The following is a 25,050-nucleotide window of genomic DNA, read 5'->3' as shown; positions in this document are numbered from 1 at the left end:
TTTTGGCGCCGCCGACGCGGACTTGTTTTTAGGGTTTTAGATTTATTTTATTTTTTATTTTTATTTTTTTTATTTTTTTATTTTTGTCCTTTTTTATGTTTTTGGGGTATTTATCTTGTGTCTACAGGTTCTGGATCATAAAGAAAATTGAGCCAAGGAGTTTGGTGATTTCATAAAGACTTGGAGCTAAAGATTAAAGCAAAAAGAACAAAAAAGAAGACAATTTTATTTTAGACAATTTTAGTTTAGGGTTTGTTTATTTTATTTTAAAAAAATAAAACTGTATTAGGGTTTATTATTTTTGTAATTTTTCTTTATTTTTTTGGACTTTTGGACTTTGGGACATTATTTTTTTATTACCCTACGGAAGGGTACTTTAAATATAAACTGTTTGCAGAGAAGGAGGACAATTACGATATTGTCTCTGCACCTTGGGTTCGTACATTAGACATCGGAGTCAGTGGCCCGAATCGACTACAACCGATTCATCCCCCGTCTGGAACGGGAGGTAAGATTCTAAACACTCGCGAATCCCCTGTCAGTGAGTTACTGGACTCCTTAGTATGCATATATGTTGAGGATTGAATACAGACATTTATTTTTCTAGTAAAGGGCAAGGCCTGGCCATACAAGATAAGGGTTCGGAATTCATCACCGTTCTCTTCTTGCCCGCTTTAGGAACACGTAACCTACGCGAACCTAAGCCTAAAATTTTGACTAGAACGAGACCGATAGGGTAACGAGCTTAACAGGAAAGTCATTCGAAAAATATTGGTTACTCTTTTAAGCATACTTCGAAGTTCTTGAAGGTTTCTGTAAGTTGATTGCGTGACTGCGCCTCCTTGTAATACCGGTGAGGCCTTGGGTATCAATGCTCCACCGAGCTTCCCTCGCCTCTATTCAACTTACGTTAACTCGGATTGATTCCAGAGGGGTTTGCTTAAATTGTAACGAATTCCCGTTCGAAGGATTAGAAGCTGGTCTAGAAACAATCTAAGTGGATCCATCATGCTTTTTGTTTGCTAGAAATCAATAGGTTTGATTTGGTTGAGTCGGCCTTGATCTGTGTTTGCTTACCCTTCCAATTTAGAAAATTCTATTGTATGCCTGAACGTAAAAGAGACGCACTAGGTAGATTTGTTAAAGAGAAACCTAGTAGTTCGAAGCGTCTCGATTACCTTAATCTAGAAAGTCCGGCTTTTGAAGAGTCTGTTTTTGAACGTTCTTTGACTGAGGAGAGAATCCCTATTGCACCGATAGCGCAAGAAATGGCAACTTTGAAAGCTTTGTTGAATCCAACTAGGACTACCCGTCCTTCGTGTATTAAGTTAGCTGAAACGGAGACACCCTATGAACTGAAACCTGGGACCTTACAGATGCTCCCAATCTTTTTAGGGAAAGAAAATGAAAACCCTTATTACCATGTTAGGGATTTTGAGGAAATTTGTAGTACTCTAAGAATTAGAGGCTTAAATGATAATGCTTTGAAACTTAGGTTATTCCCATTTTCCCTGAAAGATAAGGCCAAGTCGTGGCTGTATAGTTTGGACTCCGAGTCAATTGAGACATATGAACAACTTACATCTGCCTTTTTCAATAAGTTTTTTCCTAGGCACAAAACATCGTCTATTAGGACGCAAATATGCACATTTTCACAACAAGAGGGAGAATCTTTATATAGGTATTTGGAAAGGTTCAATGATTTATTATCCCAGTGTCCTCATCATGGTTTAAAAAAGGTTAAGCTAGTTCAGATCCTTTATGAGGGTTTAGATTATTCCACAACGACCATGGTTGAGTCTCTATGCACTGGTGGATTTGAAAACCAAATTGTTGATGCGGCGATGGAATTTTTTAATGAAATCGCCGAGAAAACCCAGCAATGGGAAAATAGTAGGGCACCCCAGAAAACAATTCTTTTAAGTAGAGGAAACGTTAATAGGATAGAAGGAGGCTATGAATCAGATGCCAAAATTGCTGCTATAGCAAAAAGGTTAGAAGCCTTAGAAGTGGGCCAGACTAGTGGTAGAGTGGAGCCTTTTTGGGAAGGCCTGAATATTGAAGGGCAGGCCAATGCTCTTTATAATAACACTAGATTTGATAACCGTCAAAAGATTGACCCATATTCAGAAACCTATAATCCTGGTTGGAGAAACCATCCGAACCTTTCATGGTCTAAGGGCCAAAGTCAAGGTCAGTTTAGTAATTCTAATGCTCCCCCAGGTTTTGGCTATACTAAGAATCCTTCAGGACTAGCTCAGTTTCAGAATCAGTCAGATAAGAAAATCCTAAGTTTAGAGGAATCTCTCGCCTTGTTAACTCAGCAAACTGCAAAATTCCAGTTATCCTTAGAACAGAGTCTACAAGCTAGTAACAGGATAGGACAAGAAAATAGTCAGGCTATTTCCGAGTTAAAAACCCAGGTTGGTCTGATAAGTGATTCTTTGAGAGAAAAAGGTAAGTTTCCTATTCAAACACAACCCAAACCTAGAGGAGTTTATGAATTAGGTGCAAAACCATCGAATCAATTGAATGTTTTTAGAACCCTTAGAAGTGGTAGAGTTGTAGACAATAAGGTAACCATGCCCGATAGTGAACATACTGTAGTTCACCCCTCAGGATCTCACCTCTCAGGACCAGTAGCTGAAGAGACTGATAAAGTTCCTGATGATGTGAATTCGGTTCCTAAAAGGTCTGATTTTAGGCCTAGAGCCCCATTTCCTCAGCTATTAGTACCAACAAAGAAGGAATCGAACTTTAATGACACAGTGGAGGTTTTTAAGCAAGTTACCATAAACCTTCCCTTATTAGATGCAATTAGGCAAATCCCTGCTTATGCCAAGTTCCTTAAGGATATGTGTACGCGAAAGCGAAAACTTAGCGTCCATAAGAAAGCCTTTTTAGCTAGTCACGTAAGTTCAATCATTCAGAACACCACAACTCCAAAGTACAAAGACCCAGGTTCTCCTACCATTGCTTGCACAATAGGTAACTTCCGGGTAGAAAAAGCTTTACTTGACTTAGGAGCCAGTGTGAACTTACTGCCATTCCATGTATACTTACAACTAGGACTTGGTGAAATGAAACCTACTCAGATGACACTGCAGTTAGCTGATAGGTCTGTTAAAATCCCTCGAGGTGTTATCGAGGATGTTCTTATTGAGGTCGACAAGTTTATTTATCCAGTGGATTTCGTGGTCCTAGATACCCAACCTGTCCCTGACCCAGAGAACCAGATACCTGTGATTTTAGGTCGCCCATTTTTAGCTACGTATAATGCGATCATTAACTGTCGAAATGGTGTGATGAGTTTATCTTTTGGTAATATGACTATGGAGATGAACATTTTTAATGTCAGTAAGCAACCTCATGAGCTAGATGACACATGTGTTGAGGAGGTGAACATGATAGAAGCCTTAGTTCAGGAGTCATTACCAAACATCTTGTCTGAAGACCCATTAGAAAGTTGTCTATCCCATTTTGGTTTAGATTTTGACGACGATAACACTATTGAACAGGTGAATGCTCTATTAGATTTTACCCCTGTGTTAGACACTGATATATGGAAAGCTAGGTTCGAACCGTTACCAGTTTCTGAGACTACCCTAATTCCTTCTTTAGAAGAGCCCCCAAAGTTGGACCTTAAACCACTACCCGATACTCTAAAGTATGTGTTTTTAGGCCCATCTGAGAATTTACCTGTGATTGTAGCTTCCAATTTGGATAGTGATCAGGAAAGTAGGCTAGTAAATGTATTTCAAGACAATAAGGAAGCTTTAGGGTGGACTATAGCAGACATTAAGGGTATAAGTCCTACTGTGTGTATGCAGACTCCAAACCTTCTAGGGAGATGCAATATCGACTGAACCCTAACATGAAAGAGGTAGTTCGAAAAGAGGTGCTTAAGTTGTTAGATGCAGGTATTATTTACCCAATTTCAGACAGTAAGTGGGTCAGCCCTGTTCAGGTTGTCCCCAAGAAATCAGGTATCACTGTAGTCCAGAATGATAATAATGAATTAATCCCAACCCGAGTGACCACGGGATGCGTGTATGTATTGACTATAGGAATTGAACAAAGTCACAAGGAAGGATCACTTTCCCCTTCCTTTTATCGACCAAATGCTAGAGCGATTAGCTGGACATAGTCACTATTGCTTCTTAGATGGCTACTCCGGTTATAATCAGATCGTTATTGCCCCAGAAGACCAAGAGAAAACCACTTTTACATGTCCCTTTGGTACCTTTGCATATAGACGCATGCTTTTTGGGCTATGTAATGTCCTGCAACTTTTCAGCGTTGTATGATGAGCATATTTTCTGATATGGTAGAACGGTTCTTAGAGGTCTTTATGGATGATTTTTCAGTGTTTGGTTCATCTTTCGATGAGTGCTTGCATCATTTGACATTAGTGTTGACTAGGTGCAAGGAAAAAAATTTAGTGCTTAATTGGGAAAAATGCCATTTCATGGTTAAATCAGGAATTGTATTAGGGCACATCGTCTCTTCAAAGGGTATAGAGGTAGACAAAGCCAAAGTTGACCTTATTAAGACTTTACAGGTCCCAAAAACCGTAAAAGATATTAGGTCATTCCTATTGGCATGCAGGTTTTTACCGTCGATTCATTAAGGATTTTAGCTTGATTTCTAGACCTCTTTGCAATTTGCTTGCAAAAGATGTTAAGTTTGTCTTTGATGATGCTTGTTTAGAGGATTTTGAGAAGCTTAAATCTTTACTCACTACTGCCCCGATAGTCCAGGCACCTAACTGGAACCTACCCTTTGAGATTATGTGTGATTCTTCAGATTATGCTATAGGCGTCGTTTTAGGACAACGAGAAAACAAATTACTTCATTTGATTTATTATGCTAGCAAAACTCTGAATGATGCCCAAATGAACTACACAACTACCGAGAAGGAACTTTTAGCCATCGTGTTTGCCTTGGATAAGTTTAGGTCCTACCTATTAGGTTCTAAGATCATAATCTATACAGATCATTGATGATTTTTCAAATGATGTTGTAGTTGTGGTAAAAACTGGGTTCTTTTCAGACTTGTGAAGGAAATAATTTTTAGACTTAATAAAAAAATTAAAGATAAAACAAATTAAATTCAAAGGTGATGTAAATATTATGGAAAGACCAGGGGTTAGGATTTCACCGTTCACCAAAATTCATGTGATTCAATAATAATTATTATCATGCAATTCTAGACGTTATAATTCAAATCAAAAACAATTGTGATTCTAATCATTGCCTAAATCAGATTTTCAAAACATCCATTGTTAATCGCAAGCATGAAATATCAAAAGCAATAAACCAAGCATATTTAATCAAGAGAAAACACAATTAATTAATAAAAATCATTTATTCAATTTTCATTCGGTGCAATTAATCATAAAAGGATTGCATAAATAAATTTAAATGAATTTTACCACATAACTTTTGGAAGAATGGCTTCCTCCATCACCCCTGGGATTGGGTTTAGCTCCTCATCCCAAAAACACACTCACAAGATGTATTCATGGCTAAAATAGGTGTTTTTATTGATGTATATAAGATGAAACAGGAATTAGCAACGCTGTAGAAGTGTTACAGCGTCACTGTTACAAAGGGGTAAGTGTTTTTGAGACTGCTGTAAATGATAAGCCTTTACTGCTGTATAAGAACGATACTTGTTCTGCTTTAAGACTGTCGAAGAACGACGGACTCTGCGAGCCTGTTCTTCGTCTTCTTCTTCCTCTTCGAGCAGCAGCAGCAACAACAATACCTCCTGTAACTTCTTCTTCTCGTCTCTCGTGAACTCCCAACTCTCTCCTAAGGGTTTCTAAAACTTTCTGACCCTCTTTATGACTTGAACCAACTCTTATATAGTCCTCTAATCCCGAAAAATCTCTACTGAATCCGCGACTTTTCTTTTTCTTTTTCTTCTCTACGTTGTTGAGAGAATATCTCTCTTGTGATCTCCCTGTACGCGTTTGTTAGCTATAAAATTGCCACCAAACTCTTATCAAGACTTGAACGGGACCAAGTACAACAATCACTAGCGTGAAACTCTCCCAAATATTCCTCACAAAATATTCAAACTCAACAGAAGCGTATGTGTCCTGTTTGGACTTTGATCACTTCTCCCAGCCATTCCAGCCCAATTGGTTGGGTCCAATCGATTGTAACAGACCTGTTGAGTCTTGTAGAGTCCATACATACCAAATACAGCCATTGAATCTCCTAAAATCACGTAGAAATTCGATCTCCAAATCTGCTCCTCGCTGCATGCATTTTCCCGCCAAAACTTGTATTTGAATTATGAAGATGACCTCCCCTTATCCAGTTCCGGTCTCCCTTTAGCAAATGCCTGGAAATGGGTCACCCCTTAGTAATTAGGTTACCCCTTATCCAAAGTGAGAGTCCGTATAGTAGTTTTCTCCCACGGACGCAAAAACCATTTTTTTAGCCAATTTCGCCGCAAAAGCTTATTTCTCCAAGAATACCTACAGGGACATAAAAAGCCATAATAAATATAAAATCGAGCACTAATAATATATACAATTGAGATTATATAAGACACAAAAATGTGCCTATCAAATACCCCCAAACTTATTATTTGCTAGTCCTCGAGCAAACCAAATAGAAAATAAAATCCTAGCTCTTAGCTATGCAATAAGCCTTTAAACCCCTAGGTGGCCCTAGTGGCCGAGTTAAAGTCTCGGGAGGGCTTACCAGAGATATACCCACAAAACCTTTACTCCTAATTGGTCACAAGTATCCAAAGAGCTATGAGGACATACATATTCTCAACCTATCTCCAAGTAACTAGAATGCCAGAGAAATTAAAGGTGTCAGCTCTAAAGCTAACTGAAGAAAAGGGGAGACACATCCACACGACTGCTAGATAAAGAGATATCCGCTATACAGCTAGATAAACATTGTAAGATGCGTCCGCTGCTTTACAGCTGGATAAGATTAGGAGAGAGATAAAAATGAGAGGGACATCTGCTATACAGCTGGACTAATTACGTGTGATGAGTTAAACCAATGCTAGAAAGATCTTGTGTCAGATTGAAAGCAGACTAACAAAGCAACCAAAATGCATCTTTCTTCGACTCTCTCACAGTGCCCAGTAGAAACAACGCCTTCTTCGGTATTCAACTGTTGATGATAAACTCTCGAACCTCATAGAACCTTGACAATTAACTCTTCTCTCCGATTTCTTGCTTGACTTATAAATTTCTTCCCTATGGCCTTATTGAACAAAAAGAACGTAATGATGTTTCATTTTTTTTTTTTTTATTATTTTTTTTTTTCATTTCATCTTTCTTTTTTTTCATGGCTAAAATATTACAAGACAAAAATTTACATGGCCATGAGAGAAGGACTTTCAAAACTTGGATCTTCGCAACTTGTGATGTCTTGGTATCATGGATTCTAACAACTTATATCATTTGCTCTTATAACTTCAACTTTGATTTTTGAATTATTCTCTTCTATTGTTGCTTCTAAACCTAAAACGTCTTCACTTTCTTCATAGATTTTGATGTCGCTCCGCTTGTTGATGATGATAAGTTTCTACTGAGAGAGAGTCGCAATCCAGTAAAGACTACATTGTGAGGTTGCTTTGTCTTTCTGGCATTTCCTGACCTACTTGCCTTTCCATCATGTATGGTTAGGTCCATCACGGTTACCCTCTAAAAAGAACAAGTTCTCTCCTGAATTTCAAGGATCTCAATGTCTTTTTCTCTAATGTCTCAATAAGTTGTTATCTGTAGCATTCCAATTTCTATCTTTTCGGTGAGAAAAAATATGTAAACTTAGCTAACCGGATACCATGTGACGCTAGAAGTTTCAAAAGTGCAACTAAAAAGTTTCTCCCATACCCCCAAACTTAAATCTAACATTGTCCTCAATGTTCTAAAGATGAAAAAAAGCATGAACAAGGAGAAACTGTTACCATTTGAAGCGAAAGAGATAAGGAAAGATATTACCGTGTCGCATGAATATTGGGTTACCTCCCAAGAAGTGCTAAGTTTAAAGTCTTCAGCCAGACTAAACAAGGATTAGTCAACTCGAACCGTATAACGGTAGCTGGAATAACTGTGGGTCTTTAAAACCAAAAAGAGCTGACAAAAGGAAACTGCAGTGAACCAAGTAAATGTACAAGACTAGCATGCCCTTACCTAGTTTCTGTATAACTATCGCTAATTGCGGTTCAGGTTCAGGTTCTATGAAGGGGTCTAAATAGACTATTTTCCTCGGATGCATTTCCTCATAGGTATGATCCAAATTATTAGGTCCTAGAGTCTGGAAAAACTCAGATAAGAATGGAATCACAAAATAACCTAAATAATTTAGGATCCTCTAAGTCAATTAGGTATGACTTACATAGTTGACCACAGTCAGATAGTGGTCATTCTGAAGCAAATGTGTCGATTCTAATTTCCTAAAGTACTTAGGCTTAGTCTTAGAACGTAATAAGTGACACATTGGAAATCTATACGTTCCCACAATTGGAAGAAAACTATTTGGTGGGAAAACAAAGTCAGTCTAGGTATCATATCCTGGGAAAACCACATCAACCAGAGGATGGGTTTCTAACGACTGAACTTTTTTCAGGACATCATTAGGTTCGGGAAACCTAGTATGAAGATAATCTTGTAAGATGGTTGAGGCATGGATATGAAGTCCTATGTGAGGGGACTTTCTGAGAGTTAAAGGTAAAGCACAAGGAAAGTGATAATCACCCCCAAACTTAGAGTTTTCAGTGTCTCTAGATAGACCTCTAATTATTTCTTGAATTTCCGTATCTTCAGAGTCCTTAAAATATTCAAGAGATTCTTCTAAGTTATTATCAGGTAGTGCATCTTTACTCATCTCTACGGGTCTATCTTCTTCTTCCAAGACTATTGTTTATAAGTCGCTAGACTCTAAAAAAACATTTTCAGAATAAACCCGTTCCTCTAAACCACTATCGGCTTCGTAATCAAAAGGAAATACTACATCGTCTAAAACGGTGGTATTCCTAATCAAATCCTCGTCCTCTTGAGTATGTGAATAATCATAAAAATTATTTGGATTTGAATTAGAAATAATATAATCACTATAAAGCTCAATTGGATTACTAGATTCCTGATCACTATGCCTACATATTTCAGATTCTTCATCACTACTATCCTCATCATCATAATAGTACGAAGATGAATGAACCTTATCTAAATAAGTAGTTTTACCAATTATAACCTCGTTATCTTGATTATGTGAAAAACTATCTTCATTCTCAAGGGTATTATTGGATACACTATATTGGCAATTCAAGTTATTTCGAGCAATACTTTCGTTCGTCTCTAACTCAAGTCTACGTGTCGACTCAGCTATCCTCTCAAGGGTCTCTTCCAAAAAAAGTTCCCTTAGTGTAGGATCTAAGTTTTGAGTTAATCTATTGAGGATATCTTCTACAGATTCAGTTGTTGTTGCAGTTCTTTCGTCCATAACTACATTATTCACCTCATCTAATTTATACGTCGATTCAGCTAACTGACGTGATGACTCAGCTAAATTCCTGAGAGTCTCTTCTAGAGAAGGAATAGGAACTGAAGGATCATAATAAGGACTACTTTTCAATAGTTTGATTGTATCCTCTAGAGACGAAGAACTAGTACTATAATCTTCTTGCTCGTATGACTGATGCACGTGTGGATAGTAATTGGGGTCACCATGGTATGAACCATAACCTTGAAAAGGTTGGCGTCCCCAGCCACTATTCTCACTATGGTCATAATACTGATGATGTCCATATTCAAATTCAGGTCGATATTCATTGTATTGGATTCTATCATACCAGTTCGACATTCTTAATTGCAAGGGAATTCTACACAATCACAAACAAGGCTGACTCGACCAAATCAAACCTATAGAATCTAGCAAACAAAAAGCATGATGGCTCCACTTAGATTGTTTCTAGACTAGCTTCTATCTCTCGAAGGGGAATTCGTTACAGTTTAAGCAAACCCCTCTGGAATCAATCCGAATCAAAGTAAGTTGAATTGAGGCGAGGGAAGCTCAGTGGAGCTTTGATACCCAAGGCCTCACCGCTATCACAAGGCGGCGCAGTCACGCATTCAACTCACATAAACCATTATGAACTTCGAGATTTCTTAAAAGGTAACCAATATCCTTCGAAATTTTTTCCTAACAAGCTCGATTCCCTATAGGTCTCTTTCTAATCAGATTTTAAAACTTGGGTTCGCGTTAGGTTTCGTTTTCCTAAGGCGGGCAAGAAGGGAGCTGTGATGAAATCCGAACCCTTATCTTGTATTGGCCAGGCCTTTCCCTTTACTAGGAATTTAAAAACAGTCTGGTTCGTCCTCAAACAATTATCACCTTAAGGAATACAGTAACTCGCTTACAGGAGATTCACGAGTGTTTCGATTGGACTTACCTCCCGTACCAGACGGGGGATGAACCGTTGTAGTCGACACGGGCCACGACTCCTATGTCATGTACGAACCCGAGGGGCCGAGACGATATTGTAATCGTCGTCCTTCCCTGCAAACAGTTTGTATTTAAGGATCCCTTCCATAGGGTATAAAAATAAAAATAAAAATGTCCAAAGTTTAAAGACCACAGTCCACAAAAATAAAGTGCAAAAGAAAAAGTAAATTACAAAATATTTCCTAATACAATTCTAAAAAAAATAAAAATAAATAAATAATAAAACTAAATCCTAAAACAAAAATCGTCTTCTTTTTCTTCTCTTTTAGCTTTAAGCTTTGTTCCAAGTCCTTAGTATCCAACTTCAAACCTGCAAATCAAAGACACACCCAAAGAAACGTAAAGAGGAACAAATAAAAATAATAAAAAAAAAATCTGAAAAAAAATGCTACCTAAACACAAATCCGCGTCGGCGGCGCCAAAAATTTGATGATTTTTCAAATGATGTTGTAGTTTGGTAAAAACTGGGTTCTTTTCAGACTTGTGAAGGAAATAATTTTTAGACTTAATAAAAAATTAAAGATAAAACAAATTAAATTCAAAGGTGATGTAAATATTATGGAAAGACCAGGGGTTAGGATTTCACCATTCACCAAAATTCATGTGATTCAATAATAATTATTATCATGCAATTTTAGACGTTATAATTCAAATCAAAAACAATTGTGATTCTAATCATTGCCTAAATCAGATTTTCAAAACATCCATTGTTAATCGCAAGCATGAAATATCAAAAGCAATAAACCAAGCATATTTCATCAAGAGAAAACACAATTAATTAATAAAAATCATTTATTCAATTTTCATTTGGTGCAATTAATCATAAAAGGATTGCATAAATAAATTTAAATGAATTTTACCACATAACTTTTGGAAGAATGGCTTCCTCCATCACCCCTGGGATTGGGTTTAGCTCCTCATCCCAAAAACACACTCACAAGATGTATTCATGGCTAAAATAGGTGTTTTTATTGATGTATATAAGATGAAACAGGAATTAGCAACGCTGTAGAAGTTTTACAGCGTCACTGTTACAAAGGGGTAAGTGTTTTTGAGACTGCTGTCAACGATAAGCCTTTACTGCTGTATAAGAACGATACTTGTTCTGCTTTTAAGACTGTCGAAGAACGACGGACTCTGCGAGTCTGTTCTTCGTCTTCTTCTTCCTCCTCGAGCAGCAGCAGTAACAATACCTCATGTAACTTCTTCTTCTCGCCTCTCGTGAACTCCCAACTCTCTCCTAAGGGTTTCTAAAACTTTCTGACCCTCTTTATGACTTGAAAACTCTTATATAGTCCTCTAATCCCGAAAAATCTCTACTGAATCCGCGAATTTTCTTTTTTTTTCTTCTTTTATGCCTTATTGAGAGAATATCTCTCTTGTGATCTCCCTGTACGCGTTTGTTAGCTATAAAATTGCCACCAAACTCTTATCAAGACTTGAACAGGACCAAGTACAACAATCACTAGTGTGAAACTCTCCCAAATATTCCTCACAAAATCTTCAAACTCAACAGAAGAGTACGTGTCCTGTTTGGACTTTGATCACTTCTCCCAGCCATTCCAGCCCAATTGGTTGGGTCCAATCGATTGTAACAGACCTGTTGAGTCTTGTAGATTCCATACGTACCAAATACAGCCATTGAATCTCCTAAAATCACGTAGAAATTCGATCTCCAAATCTGCTCCTCGCTGCATGCATTTTCCCGCCAAAACTTGTATTTGAATTATGAAGATGACCTCCCCTTATCCAGTTCCGGTCTCCCTTAAGCAGATGCCTGGAAATGGGTCACCCCTTAGTAATTAGGTTACCCCTTATCCAAAGTGAGAGTCCGTATAGTAGTTTTCTCCCACGGACGCAAAAACCATTTTTTTAGCCAATTTAGCCGCAAAAGCTTATTTCTCCAAGAATACCTACAGGGATATAAAAAGCCATAATAAATATAAAATCGAGCATTAATAATATATACAATTGAGATTATATAAGACACAAAAATGTTCCTATCAATCATGCTGCTTTGAAATACCTTTTATCGAAGAAGGATACTAAACCTAGATTGATTAGATGGATCCTATTGTTACAGGAATTTTCCCCAGACATTAGAGACAAAAAGGGTGCAGAAAATGTAGTAGCAAATCACTTGTCTAGGCTAGTTGTTAGTTCCCCTAGTGATTCCCTTCCTATAAGGGATAACTTTCCTGATGAACAATTGTTCTCTGTTTCCCAATCACCTTGGTATGCAAATATAGTGAATTATCTTGTTAGTGGTCGAACCCCTCAACATTGGGGTAAGCAAGATCGTTCTAGGTTTTTAGCCGAGGTTAAGCATTTCTTTTGGGACGATCCTTATCTGTTTAAATATTGTCCGGACCATATTATTAGGAGATGTGTATCTGAGAGTGACCAGTCTAGTATTATCTCCTTTTGTCATGAACATGCATGTGGGGGTCATTTTAGTGCTAAGAAGACTGCTGCTAAGATTTTGCAGTGTGGATTTTACTGGCCTTCGTTGTTTAAAGATTCCCATAGTCATTGTGTTTCTTGTGAGCGTTGCCAGAAGTTAGGAACCATTTCCCGTAGAAATATGATGCCTTTGAACCCTATTTTAGTGATTGAGGTCTTTGATGTGTGGGGCATTGATTTTATGGGTCCATTTCCTATTTTGTTTGGTTATCTTTACATACTTGTCGCTGTAGACTATGTGTCTAAGTGGGTTGAGGCGGTTCCGTGTAGAACGAATGACCACAGGGTCGTAGTCCAGTTTTTGAAAGAGAATATACTTACACGTTTTGGTACGCTGCGAGCTATAATTAGTGATGGAGGTTCACACTTTTGTAATTGACCGTTTTCTCTTTTTATGAAACAATACGGTATTACCTGTAAAGTAGCAACCCCATATCACCCTCAGACTAGTGGTCAGGTAGAGGTTTCCAATAGGGAAATTAAACGTATTATAGAGAAAACAGTTAATCCAAATAGGAAAGACTGGTCGTCGAGGCTTACTGATGCCTTATGGGCTTACCGTACTGCGTTTAAGACACCCATTGGAACGTCACCTTATCGTTTAGTGTTTGGCAAGGCATGTCACCTTCCTGTTGAGTTAGAGCATCGAGCCTACTGGGCTATTAAGAACTTAAACTTTTCACTTGACAAGGCAGGAGCTCAAAGAAAGCTCTAGCTCAATGAGTTGGACGAGATTCGTAGAGATGCATACGATAGTGCTAAGGAGTATAAGAACAAAATGAAACTTGTGCATGATAGTAATATTTTACGAAAGTCATTTTATCCAGGTCAAAAAGTTCTTCTGTATGACACTCGTTTGCATCTATTCCCCGGGAAGTTGCGCTCTTGGTGGACCGGTCCTTTTGTGGTCCGTACTGTTTTTCCTCATGGCGCTATTGAGATTGAGACACCAGATGGTAGTAGTTATTCTAAGGTTAACGGTCAAAGATTGAAGACTTTTTTAGAGCCTTTTCCTACAGGTGATGTTGAGGAGATCCCTCTGGAGGACCCTGTTTACCTTGATTGACCATCGAGGCGATTTTGTATGTTGTATAATATTTTTGTAGGTTTTTGGTTACACTTCACCCAGGTACTATCTTTCCGACTCCTCTCTTTACTATTTCCTCATGTTACTTATATTTTTGGTACTGTTCTTTGATTAGAAACATTGAGGACAATGTTAGATTTAAGTTTGGGGGTGGGGTAGGACTTTTTGTTACCTTTTCTTTGCAATAAATAAACTCCAGAGCCTAGAAATTTATCCCTATTAAGGATGGCACTAACCAATCTAAGTGGATGGAAGCATTTTGGTTGTAGGAGTTGAGGAACCAATCTGACTAGATGGCAACATCTAAAGAGTCTATTCATACAAGCACAGAGCTCAGGTGTTAGAAATAACATGGTAGTTTCACCATATCTCGTTGAGTCCTTTTCACTTCTGTTTTTATTTTGTTTTGTTTTTAAACTATGCTTCTCTAAGTGATTAGGTGGGGCTCACGATTCAAGTTGTTACCAATGCTAGGGTGAATTAGAGTGATTGAGATACAACAAAAAAAAAGACCAGACCATCAGACCAACTGGAATAAATTCAATAAAGTCGACCACTGGAACCCTTGTATATGCCAGTTGTGTTGACCTAGAGTTAGGATTATCGACCACTGGTACCCTTGTATATGCCAGTGGGCTAGAAGACCAACTTCTATGCTGAAGTTTGTGCGGTTATCTATGGTGCAGTTGTTGCTCAAAGATGGAATGTCAAAAATCTATGCGTCAGATCGGATTCGATGAGTTGCATTTTTGCTCTCCAAAAAGGAGAGTTGTCGTGGCAGCTAATGCAGAAGTGGATAATGGCGAAGAGTTTTTACAACAATATTAGTTATGTTCATAGCTAAAGAGAGGCTAATTTTTCAGCTGATGCCTCAGCCAAACAAGCTTGTTTGTTGGCTGAGGAAAATTATGAGTTTTATGAGGGTAGGCCAGGTTTTATTCATTCTGTTGAATGGCCTGGAGAGGTTTATTTTCGTTTTAAATAGGTTTTATTGGCGTGCAGCCTTTTGTCTTAGCGCCAATATAGCCTAGTCCCTGTACAGTTTCGCTTTTTTATTCTATTTTTGTTGACCGAGTAAAAAAAAGTGTTGATATTAGTCAGACTAGTATCTCAGTCCATTAGGATAGGTTCATTTTGGCGGAGGCCTTCAGACAGATATGAGAAACACCGTTCACCTAGTAAACATCAAAACCATTTATGTTTTACTATATCCATCTTCTTGATCTATCCATGTGATTAGTTTTGACTCCGGATATTGATGTTCATAGTGCGACTATCTGAGTAGAGCTCTGTCACTTCATATGAATTTTAGTATGCTTGAGTGAAAACTCGTGTACAACAATTGGAATTTCGCATCAGGGTACTTCCTCTTGTGGTCAATAAGTATGCCAACCAAGGAGATTCTTTAGTACCTTCCAAGGTTCTGTGTAGATAGCTAGGGTCTGGAGTATAAAGGTTTTGTGGGTATACCTCTGGTAAGCCCTCCGGAGACAACACTCGCCACTAGGGACACCTAGGGGTTTAAAGGCTTATTGCATACGCTAAATGCAATCGACGATGCCTTCGACAGTGAGTTAGTATTTTATTTCTATTTTATTTTTGCTCGAGGACTAGCAAATAATAGGTTTGGGGGTATTTGATAGACACATTTTTGTGTCCGATTTGTCTCGATTCTATATATTGTTAGGGCTCATTTTTGTACTTATTATGGTGTTTTATTTATTTGTAGGTATTTTTGGCTAATAAACATTTTTGGAAAAAATTGGCTCGAAAAGTTGTCGGAAAGCACCCGGAGGACATTTGTTATTCAGACTCTCACTTTGGATAAGGGGTAACCTAATTACTAAGGGGCATCCCATTTCCAGGCAGTTCCTAATCGCACCCCTACTCTGGATAAGGGGCAACCATCTTCAACATTTCAAAAACCAGGATTTTGGCGGGAAAATAGTGCAGTGAAAAACAGTTTTGGAAATCGTGATTCGGAGGAGTTTGAGGTCGATTAAACCTCTGATTTTCATAGGATAGATTCCTTATGGGTCTAGGAATCTGATATGGGTGTTTAAATCGATTAGACTGGGCTCAATCGACGGATTTTTCTCACAACAGAAAATATGGAAAGTCACGTGTGTGACCTGTTTTAGGGAATTTTAGAGAGATTAAAGCGTTGTAAACCTTCCCAAAGATTTGTATCTATCTAAGGAAGAGTTTAGAATAAAAAGGAAAGCTCAGAAACGCGTAGAAATCCTAAAACAAGAAATTGCCGCAACTTGGCCGTGAAGAGAAGGAAAGAGATTTTGGAAGATTTGGGAGAGATTTAATCGGTATATTTGATATAAATAGATGTCTTGGGTCATATAGAAGATGTGTAGAGAGTTTGGGAACCTAAGGAGAGCCAGAGAAGAAGAAATCAGAGCTTTACCAAACTCTGTTTCTTCTGCTGCTGCTGCTGAAGAAGATGAACGCGGAGAACATTGACGCACGGTAAACAGTCGCAGAACAGTGTCGTTGTTTAACAGCTGAAGAACATTAAGCCGTGCAGGGCAGTCGTATTTTAGGGTCTTAAAATCATTTACAAAGCAACAGTTTTTCTGTAATAGTTCCATTGTAACAACTGTTTTGCAACACCAATACACTGTTGCAAACAGTCTGTGTTATTACTTTTCACTCTTTTAATCATCTTTTGAGCAACAAACATATATTTTGAGATCATGATTAATATGAGGAGCTAAACCCCATTGCTGAGGCGATAGAGGAAACTATTTTTCCAACAAAAAGTGGTATATTCTATTTTATCTTTTTATTTACAATAATTATATGATTATTTGCCTTGAACTATTATGAATATGATTTTTATTTGAGTGATTGTGATCTATTTTGATGGAGTATGCTTAGTTTAAGACTTTTGATGCTTCATACTTGGTATTTACAATTATTACTTTTGAAAATCTACTTGTTGCAATATTTTAGAATCAAATTAAACAAGAAAATTGCATAAATATAAGTATTGGTTTAATCACTTTGAACTTAGAAAATAGTGGAATCTTAGCCTCAGTGTTTCTTTTAGTATTGATATCATCTTTGATTGAGTTTGCTATAATTTTTAGTGAATTTTCTACTTTAATATTAGAATTTAAGTCTAATTAATATCCATCACAAGTCTGAGAATCGAACCACTTTTACCACTATCTACAAATCACATCAGTGGTACCGGGAGAATTCACATCTCCGTGTAATCCGTGAGCTTAAAGCAAAAACGACCTCGGTGGCTTCAATTTACAGATGTATCATCAAAGAAAAAACCCCAGGTTATGATAAACTGGTGCGTATGGTTATGACTTTTACCTATAATAATACGATTCAATTTCTTAGGTAAACTCCATTTGATGATTTGTCAATTAAAAAAAAAGCTGAATAGGTTCAAGGTTTTTTCCAAATGGTGCGTTGATTGCATAACGGCTGGACAACCTGTGCCAATTGAGAAGATAAAAAAGCATCAAAGTATGCAGCTGAGTTTGGGGAAAATAAAGTAACGAAGAACCCGTCCAACAAAAAAAGCATCAAAGGCGAACAAAAAATCTCAGGCTTCTTCAAGCTCTCGTGCTGAAGGAAATATTGAGGGAGATGAAGGTGATGCTGGTGATAATGCGGGTCGTCCAGGTCGTCCTAAGCGTTCTAAAACTTTAAATGACAATACTAAGAAGAAAACAAGGAATAGGTGATAATGTGTTGTTCGATGCTATGGTTATATTGTTTTAACAGTTTCTTTCGGATTATAGTGTTTTAAATACTTGTTTTGGATTATATGTTCTTAAGGTTATGGGTTATGAATGTTTATTACTTGATTTTCTGAAACTGCTAATTTTTTTCACCATAATCGGAGGATAGTTATAAACCTTACCTACCGATTCTGGCAAATTTTCAAAAATTTGACAGATATGTTTAGAATCGGTAGTAATGTTATCAACATTAGCTACCGATTCTGGTGACTTTTAATAAAAATTGTCAAACAGGTCCACAATCGGAAATACAAAAATTAACCATTTTTACTGATTGTCATGGTTTCATTTTTACTAATCATCTAAACCAAAAAACCCTTATAATCGGGCACAATATTTTATCCTTTGCTACCGATTATGGTAGTTCCCAAATCGGTAGTTTAGGTGAACTTCATAAGCTACCGATTATGGTAGTTTCAAAATTCGAAAAATTTGAGATTTTTTCAAATTTCTATTTTGGGGCAACTCCATAATCGGGAGACATGGTAACTAAATACCGTCTGATTGTAGGGTAGTTCCGAAATTCGAAAAACTTGAGATTTTTTCAAATTTCAATTTTGGGGAAACTCCATAATCGGTTGATTAGGTGAACTTCATACCTTCTGATTGTAGGTTTTTCAAAATAACAAAACTTTCGCACTACAGATGTGCACAATAACCTCCGATTATCCTAACATCTACCGATTATGGAGGTATACTACCGATTTTAGTTTTATCTACCGATTATGGAGGGTATAACTGCCATTTCGGAAAATCACCGATAAGGGATGGCTTAAATATATGCTGGGTGACCTTTTTTGTCTTTTTGTATCGCCCCTAATTCATTCAGGGTCGCCCTTAATGACGCCAGGAAAAATTAATCAAATACGCCTTTACTTTCAAACGTTATTTTTTATCTTATCATTTTCTCTCTCCTATTTATTTTCACTTTCCCATTAAAATTAATCATGAAATAGGTCTTAACTTTCCAAATATAAGTCGGATTTTAATAATTTATATTTTTGAAAAGGGCTCTAGAACATCTACCAAACAAGATCTGTTGTTAATATGAAATTCGGAAGAAAAAATTTGGAACCAGACCAAGGTACATTATGCACCCAGATGCAACATGGCCAAAATGTGTTTCCTATGAAAATATGGATTATGCATCCAAGTGCAACCTCACCAAAAAAAATTTCCTTTAAAAATGTGCAAAAAATCGAAGGGAGTGGTTTCGGTTTTTGTTTAATCTAAAACCGAACCGATAATTAATGGATAAACCGATTATCTTGATCGTTGATATTTCCTTAAATTTAATCTAGAGCGTTGAAATCCCATTGTTTTATACCTTAATCTCATTCAACCTATTTATTTTCTCCTCTAGTTTTTTCCTCTTCTTATCTTCTATCACAAGGGTAGCACCGCAGTCATGGATGGTAATCACCATTCACCACCTCTTCTTATATTTCATTAAAAACCCATAGATAAGGAGAGCCCATGTCTTTTAAGATTTCCGAAAAAGTAGATTATCGGTCAAAGAGAGATAAGTTTTAGGGTTCGACGGTTCGCTTGCTATTCTTCTCTTCCATCATCACAACAACACCACAACTACGGATGACAATCACCACCACTTCTTCATCTTCTTCTATCAAAATCCATAGAAAATTAGAGATTTATTCCAGTGTAATTACTTCTTTCATCCCATCATGAAATTAGAGTTTTCTTTCGTTTGCAAAGATTAGGATTTTACTTGAATTGAATTATGATTTGTACTGCTATATCTTATGGGCTATTTAATGTTTGGTACCCAGCAAATGTCCAGTACCTAGCTTTGGTACCCAACATTCGAAATATTAAGGGTTGGTAATCGGAACCGTCATTGACTGTCAAGGCAACGCGTTGACTTTATATTTCAATAACAGAATGTTCTTTATTACCATATTAGCGTTAGGAATTATAATAATACGTAACGTCCGGTTATAGCGGTTACAGCTGTCCGAATCTGAACGTGGCACCTGAATAAATGGACACGATTAAATCGTCTCTAACACCAAAACCAATTTTACATTTTCAATTATCTTCTTTGTCTCTCTTTGCTACTCCAGATACAGAAAATTTTCTAATCACTTCGAGGAAAATCAAAGGTTCGACTTCATTTATCATCTTCTTTTTTCTATGCTCCTTAAAGTTCTGACGTTATTTTAATGTTCCTATTTCCCTTGTAACTCTAACCTTTCATTTTCGCATATAGAACTTAGATCTCTAATTTCATACATGAAGAAGAACTAAAGGAATAAAAAGGGGTTAGTTTCGAAATTATTACTTCAAAACAAATAAATTACTTTTGTTCGAATCTCAATGTATATTGATTTTTATTAATTCCTGGTAGTGATTTTTGTAGGGGTTTGATTATATTTTTTGAGAACTGGTGAATCTTCTTAAGGTTTAATCAAGGAGGAAATTAGGTTTTGAGGAGTTTGAATTTTTTATTTTTTATTTTGATTTTTGTTTGATTGTTTGAGTGTAGATATTGCTAAAAGGTTGTAGCTTTTTGATGACTTTACTGTCAATTCGTTAATTAGGGATTGAAATTAAGTATGATTTTGTGAAATTGGGGATGGATTTTAACTGGACTTTTTTTGTTTGATTATGGTGATGGTGGTGGTGGTGATTGTTTCCGGTTGTGGTGGTGGTGGAGATGAGTGGAAGTTTTTTTCGTGAAGATTGAAGATTTCTTGTTGGTGTTGTTATGCTCAATCAAGTTTTGGTCTTTATGGGTTTTTTGATGATTCAATTTGATTGAAAGTCAACTTTGTTAATGTGTAATGCTTTCCGGAACTTCAGTTTTGACGCTATAAATACACAAACATGGTGTTGGTGGTGCTTATACTGGTGCTTTAGGTACGAGCTGGAGAAGATTTGCAGGTCAACGATGGGTCCAAAATTTTCTTTGTTGATGAATTCCTTTCTTTAGCTGGAGAGATGAGAAGAAAATCGTGGTAGGAAAGGTGTAACAGAGGTGTAATGAATTCATATATTTGATTTTCTTTTTATGTAACGGAGAGTTAAAGTTGTTGAAAAAATAATATTTATTAAATTTTTTTTTCTTCTTTAATCATAAAATTAAAAATATTTCTTCTTCAAATAGATCGTACAAAGCTTTTGGTTGGTAACCTAGCAACAAGCTGGGCTCCAACTCCCCTCTGAATAGCAATGCCTAATCTATAAACAATAAAACTACCCAAACCGCTACTAGCGTCATTGCTGACAAGACAATTCTTCGGATGCTTGAAGAAACTCAAAGTGTCATCGCCGAGTTCCCCTAAAGTGGAGAAAGCTAGGACACCCAGATTATAATCATTCGAAACACATTTGTCCAAATATTTAGTGCGTTTTCGTGAAACCGCATTAGCAATAGCTTTACCAGGGACAAATGAGCGAACACCTTCACCAGTGAATGGCGAGACACCTGTAACATCCATAAAGACATCCTGTCCATTATCCCAGTTGAGAACAAGGATATTGGCAGGTTTTATATCCCTGTCATCATCAGTCAGAAAATCAAGAGAAACTTCCTTGCGCGCGCAGGCACACTAGCTTTGTAACAAATGTCAGCAATAACATCTCGAACAAGATCATGTCGAAACTTATAGCCAATATTTTTAGCACAGTGAAGCGCATGATCACCAAAGATATCCATAGATTTGCTACAACTTAGGCATAGACTATTCTCAACAAACAGAGGAATTCCAAAACGATAACAAAGAACAACTCTGAATTATCTTGGCCCGAGGCGCTGATTAAGCCCACTAATAGGTACTGCTAATAAATAATCTTGCGCATGCTTGACCCGGTTGCACTGCCATAAGATGGAATCTTGCAGACATAGGAAATTGGTCTGGGATTTGTCTCTTAATTGCATCGAAATAAATGACTGCCAGGGAGTGCATGGAAGGGGGGGAAGTATCATCGACACGGTAAGTAGAAGGTAATCCACATACCTGAATATATAAGTCTGAAGAGCCAACTAATAAGCAGAGCCTTTGTCCGTTGAGAATAGATCACCAAGGATAACCTTTTGGGTCGAAGCAGTCTGGGTCTGAGAGACGAGATAACAGTAGTTACGGGTATCCGTCATGGTATAAATACCAAGTCCACAATCCTTGATAGTCAAGGAAGCTAATCTCTACTGTAAAGGACCAAAGCCCGCACTATCACCGGCAATGAGGAATCTCAGATACTGAAGCAATTAGTCATCAAAAAGATCAGTGGCTGCCTGCAGGGCCGCAGGATTGGTAGTACACATTGCAAAATATAATCTAGACACATCAGTGCAATTGCAAAGTAACAACATCTCACTTTGGGGATCCTTGAGTTTTTTGATTGCATTCGTTAGGTGAACAGTATTGTGCACCCTGCTCACCACCATATTACTAATAAAGTCCAAATCCAAACTCACAGGTCCACCCAAAAGTTTAACACCATTAGAAGGTCTACTAATGTCGGGGGGGAAAACACCATCTATTGTACTTCTGGGATCAAAAGAAGGCCAAAAGACTTCCATTTTCTTTATATTAATATGTAAACCCCTGCTTGGTCCTTCGGTTTCTATTATGCTCAAGGATTTAGCTACCTCTAGTGTATCACCAATAATTATACCATCATCAAGGTACCAGGCATGCAAATCGATCTTACAGCGAGAAGTAAAGTTGCACAAGAACCGGTCAAGAAGACCTGTACCGGACCGGAACCGTACCGGTACCGGTGTAGCCGGTACAGAGACCGGGATAGAACCTGGTACAGGGAGCGGTTCTTGGCTTGGGACCGGCTTGTACCGGACTATAAGTACCGGTTAACACTAATCGTTCAGATCATGAGCTATTTTTAATCTAAGCCGTCCACCTTAGGTATTAAGACTCGTATTATCTATGAGGAACTGATATCACTCATCATTCTTCTTCTTCTTATCCATGGCCGCTGTTGTTCTCGATGGGATTTCATAAATTGAGATTTGTTAAAGAGAGATTTTCGAAGGCAAGGTTGTAATGCCAAGTTTTGATGGCCCATGAACTGATCTTCTTGGTATCCATGGCGGTTACTGGTCACGAGTTGTAAGTTCTGAAGCTGCAAATCAAAAGAAGTAAAGATGGTTTTACTGAAGATACATTCAAGGAAGTAGATCTGGTGTTTTTTTAGTGAAATTCATAAGAGGGGTTTTCAGATTCGCCAATTAATTAAGGGGTTAATGATGTTGAAGTGTACCGATGATGTTGCTAGTGTTAAATTGAACAACACAGAGAAGATGGGTTAATGATGAATCGCATCAAATGGAAGAAATGGTGGAGAAATTAGGGATTAGAGGAGATTGGATATGCTGTTCTTGATGAAATTTGATAAATTGAGAAGGAAATCAAGCCTGGGTTTTCTGCTGGTGGTGTTCAATTAGGTCGAGAAGAACATAAATATGGGAAACTGTTGATATTTAGTACTTGATTAGTAAAGTGTATTTGTTGTTGGATTTAAAGAGCATCTTGAATGATCAAGATTGTAATACTAAATTGAAATTATTATTCACTATGTTAGTGGTATATTAAGTTTTGCTCAAACCCGTGAGTTAACAAGGATTCAAGCTGAAAAATTGTTTCTTTGGTTTCCTGTTAATGGCTTCCTAGTTCTGATTTGATTTATCTTGACTTAGGGTAAAAACACGGTACCGGAAATACAGGTACAACACCAGGTACCGGTCCTTAAAATGAGGTACCGGTCAACACCAAGTACAGGGATCGATTCTATAGGAGAACCGGACCGTACCGAACCTTGTGCAGCCTTAGCGAGAAGCAATAGACCTCACCAAGGGATGAAGTGTCATCGGAAACAGCAAAGGACCGAGAGGGTCATCTTGTTGGACACCGAGTGCAGAAGATAAAATATATTGGCCATAATAAAGTTTAGCCAGACGTGAGCAGCAAAATTCTACCCATCGAGAAATACCTTGACAATGAAGAAGAACTTCTTTGATAGGCTGAGATCTGATCACCATGTTGAACGCATTAGAAAAGTCAATGAGCAACATTGACATTTTGTCCGAGTGATCTTTCATCTCCAATTAGAGATTTACAGCATGTAAAATGCTTTCTTCACCAGCAGGCATAACAATACCGAATTGGAAATCACCTAAATAAGAAGTCATGTCCTTCCCAACAGAGAAACCCGCCACTTTAGAAACCAATCGACGCCAAACCGTGCCAGCTGCAATGGGCCTAAGACCACCCCCGGGTTTAAGAAACGGTGTCAAAGGTGCACTAGCAATGAACTTGCCTAAATACACAGGGCATTTTCCATCCAACCAAAGGTTGACAATCCCTGAAATCGAAAAAAGTAAATCGTCTGCCACAGTAGCCGCTGCTCCACTCAACACGTCCACTAAATGTTGTGCTCTTAAGCCGTCACGACCACAAGAAGTCCCTTTTGGAAGCTTTTAATAGCTCCCAAAACAGCCTTGGAGTCCACAGTAATGGGCTCAACTAAAACCTCCTCCACGGGAATCTCTGGGAGAGATGCACGTGGATGTTTATCGAGCAGTTCCGAGTATGTTTTCTCATTATGTGGGGCAACCCAAGATGAAGATAGAACGCGAATTGCAGCTGCAAAATGTCCTGAGCTCATCTTCCTCCGACAGTCTACCATATTGGTCGTTCCCTGTTTCTTCAAATCCGCCTACGTAAGCCTCAAGTGAACCGGCTGTTGTAACAATTTATTAGCCACGAAGAAACATCCATTTGGCTTTATCCAAACTGAGATAGCCTGATTGATTGTTGCTGCATGTAGACGTCGTATATTGCATGATTTCGCTTCAGCTGAGTTCCTTGGTTTGAACAATGTCAAAGTGCAGATTGGGAGGAGTATAAGCTGCAACCAACCTGTCAGATTAGATGGGTTCATTAACACTCTATTGAGACATGCCTTCAGTGTCCTCGAAAAGGCAAGCCGGCATTGATGGGGGGGTGCAAGTAACTGTTGTAAACTGTCTTTGGAAGACAACATTCAGTAACTCAGTTGAGAGGACTCCAACAACATCAACACATTCATCCACATGAGTAGCGCATACCTCATTTGTACCCAAACAAACATCATTAACCACGTCTGGATTCTCTACACCATGAATGAGAAAATCTGCCCCCATACCAGGCCCTGCAATGACATCTCCATGCACCACACCATCGCGACATTTACATGGATTCTTCCAGGCATGCAAATGCA

At 37.8% G+C, this 25,050-nt stretch overlaps 1 long non-coding RNA gene and 1 pseudogene across 1 annotated transcript; one reads left to right on the top strand and one right to left on the bottom strand.

The window, feature by feature from the left end:
- Positions 1-1,632: 1,632 nt before the first annotated feature.
- Positions 1,633-1,732, bottom strand: LOC113325525 (annotated as a pseudogene).
- An 18,126-nt stretch (positions 1,733-19,858) lies between these two features.
- Positions 19,859-20,899, top strand: LOC113323386. Its single transcript, XR_003347563.1, has 2 exons — positions 19,859-19,934; positions 20,042-20,899. It is a non-coding gene; the product is annotated as an uncharacterized LOC113323386 (long non-coding RNA).
- The last annotated feature ends 4,151 nt before the right edge of the window (positions 20,900-25,050 follow it).

The sequence above is a fragment of the Papaver somniferum genome, chromosome 11, assembly GCF_003573695.1.
Source record: "Papaver somniferum cultivar HN1 chromosome 11, ASM357369v1, whole genome shotgun sequence".
Lineage (NCBI taxonomy): Eukaryota > Viridiplantae > Streptophyta > Magnoliopsida > Ranunculales > Papaveraceae > Papaver > Papaver somniferum.
Note: the sequence above shows the minus strand (reverse complement) of the source record. Positions and strands in the feature narration are given on the sequence as shown.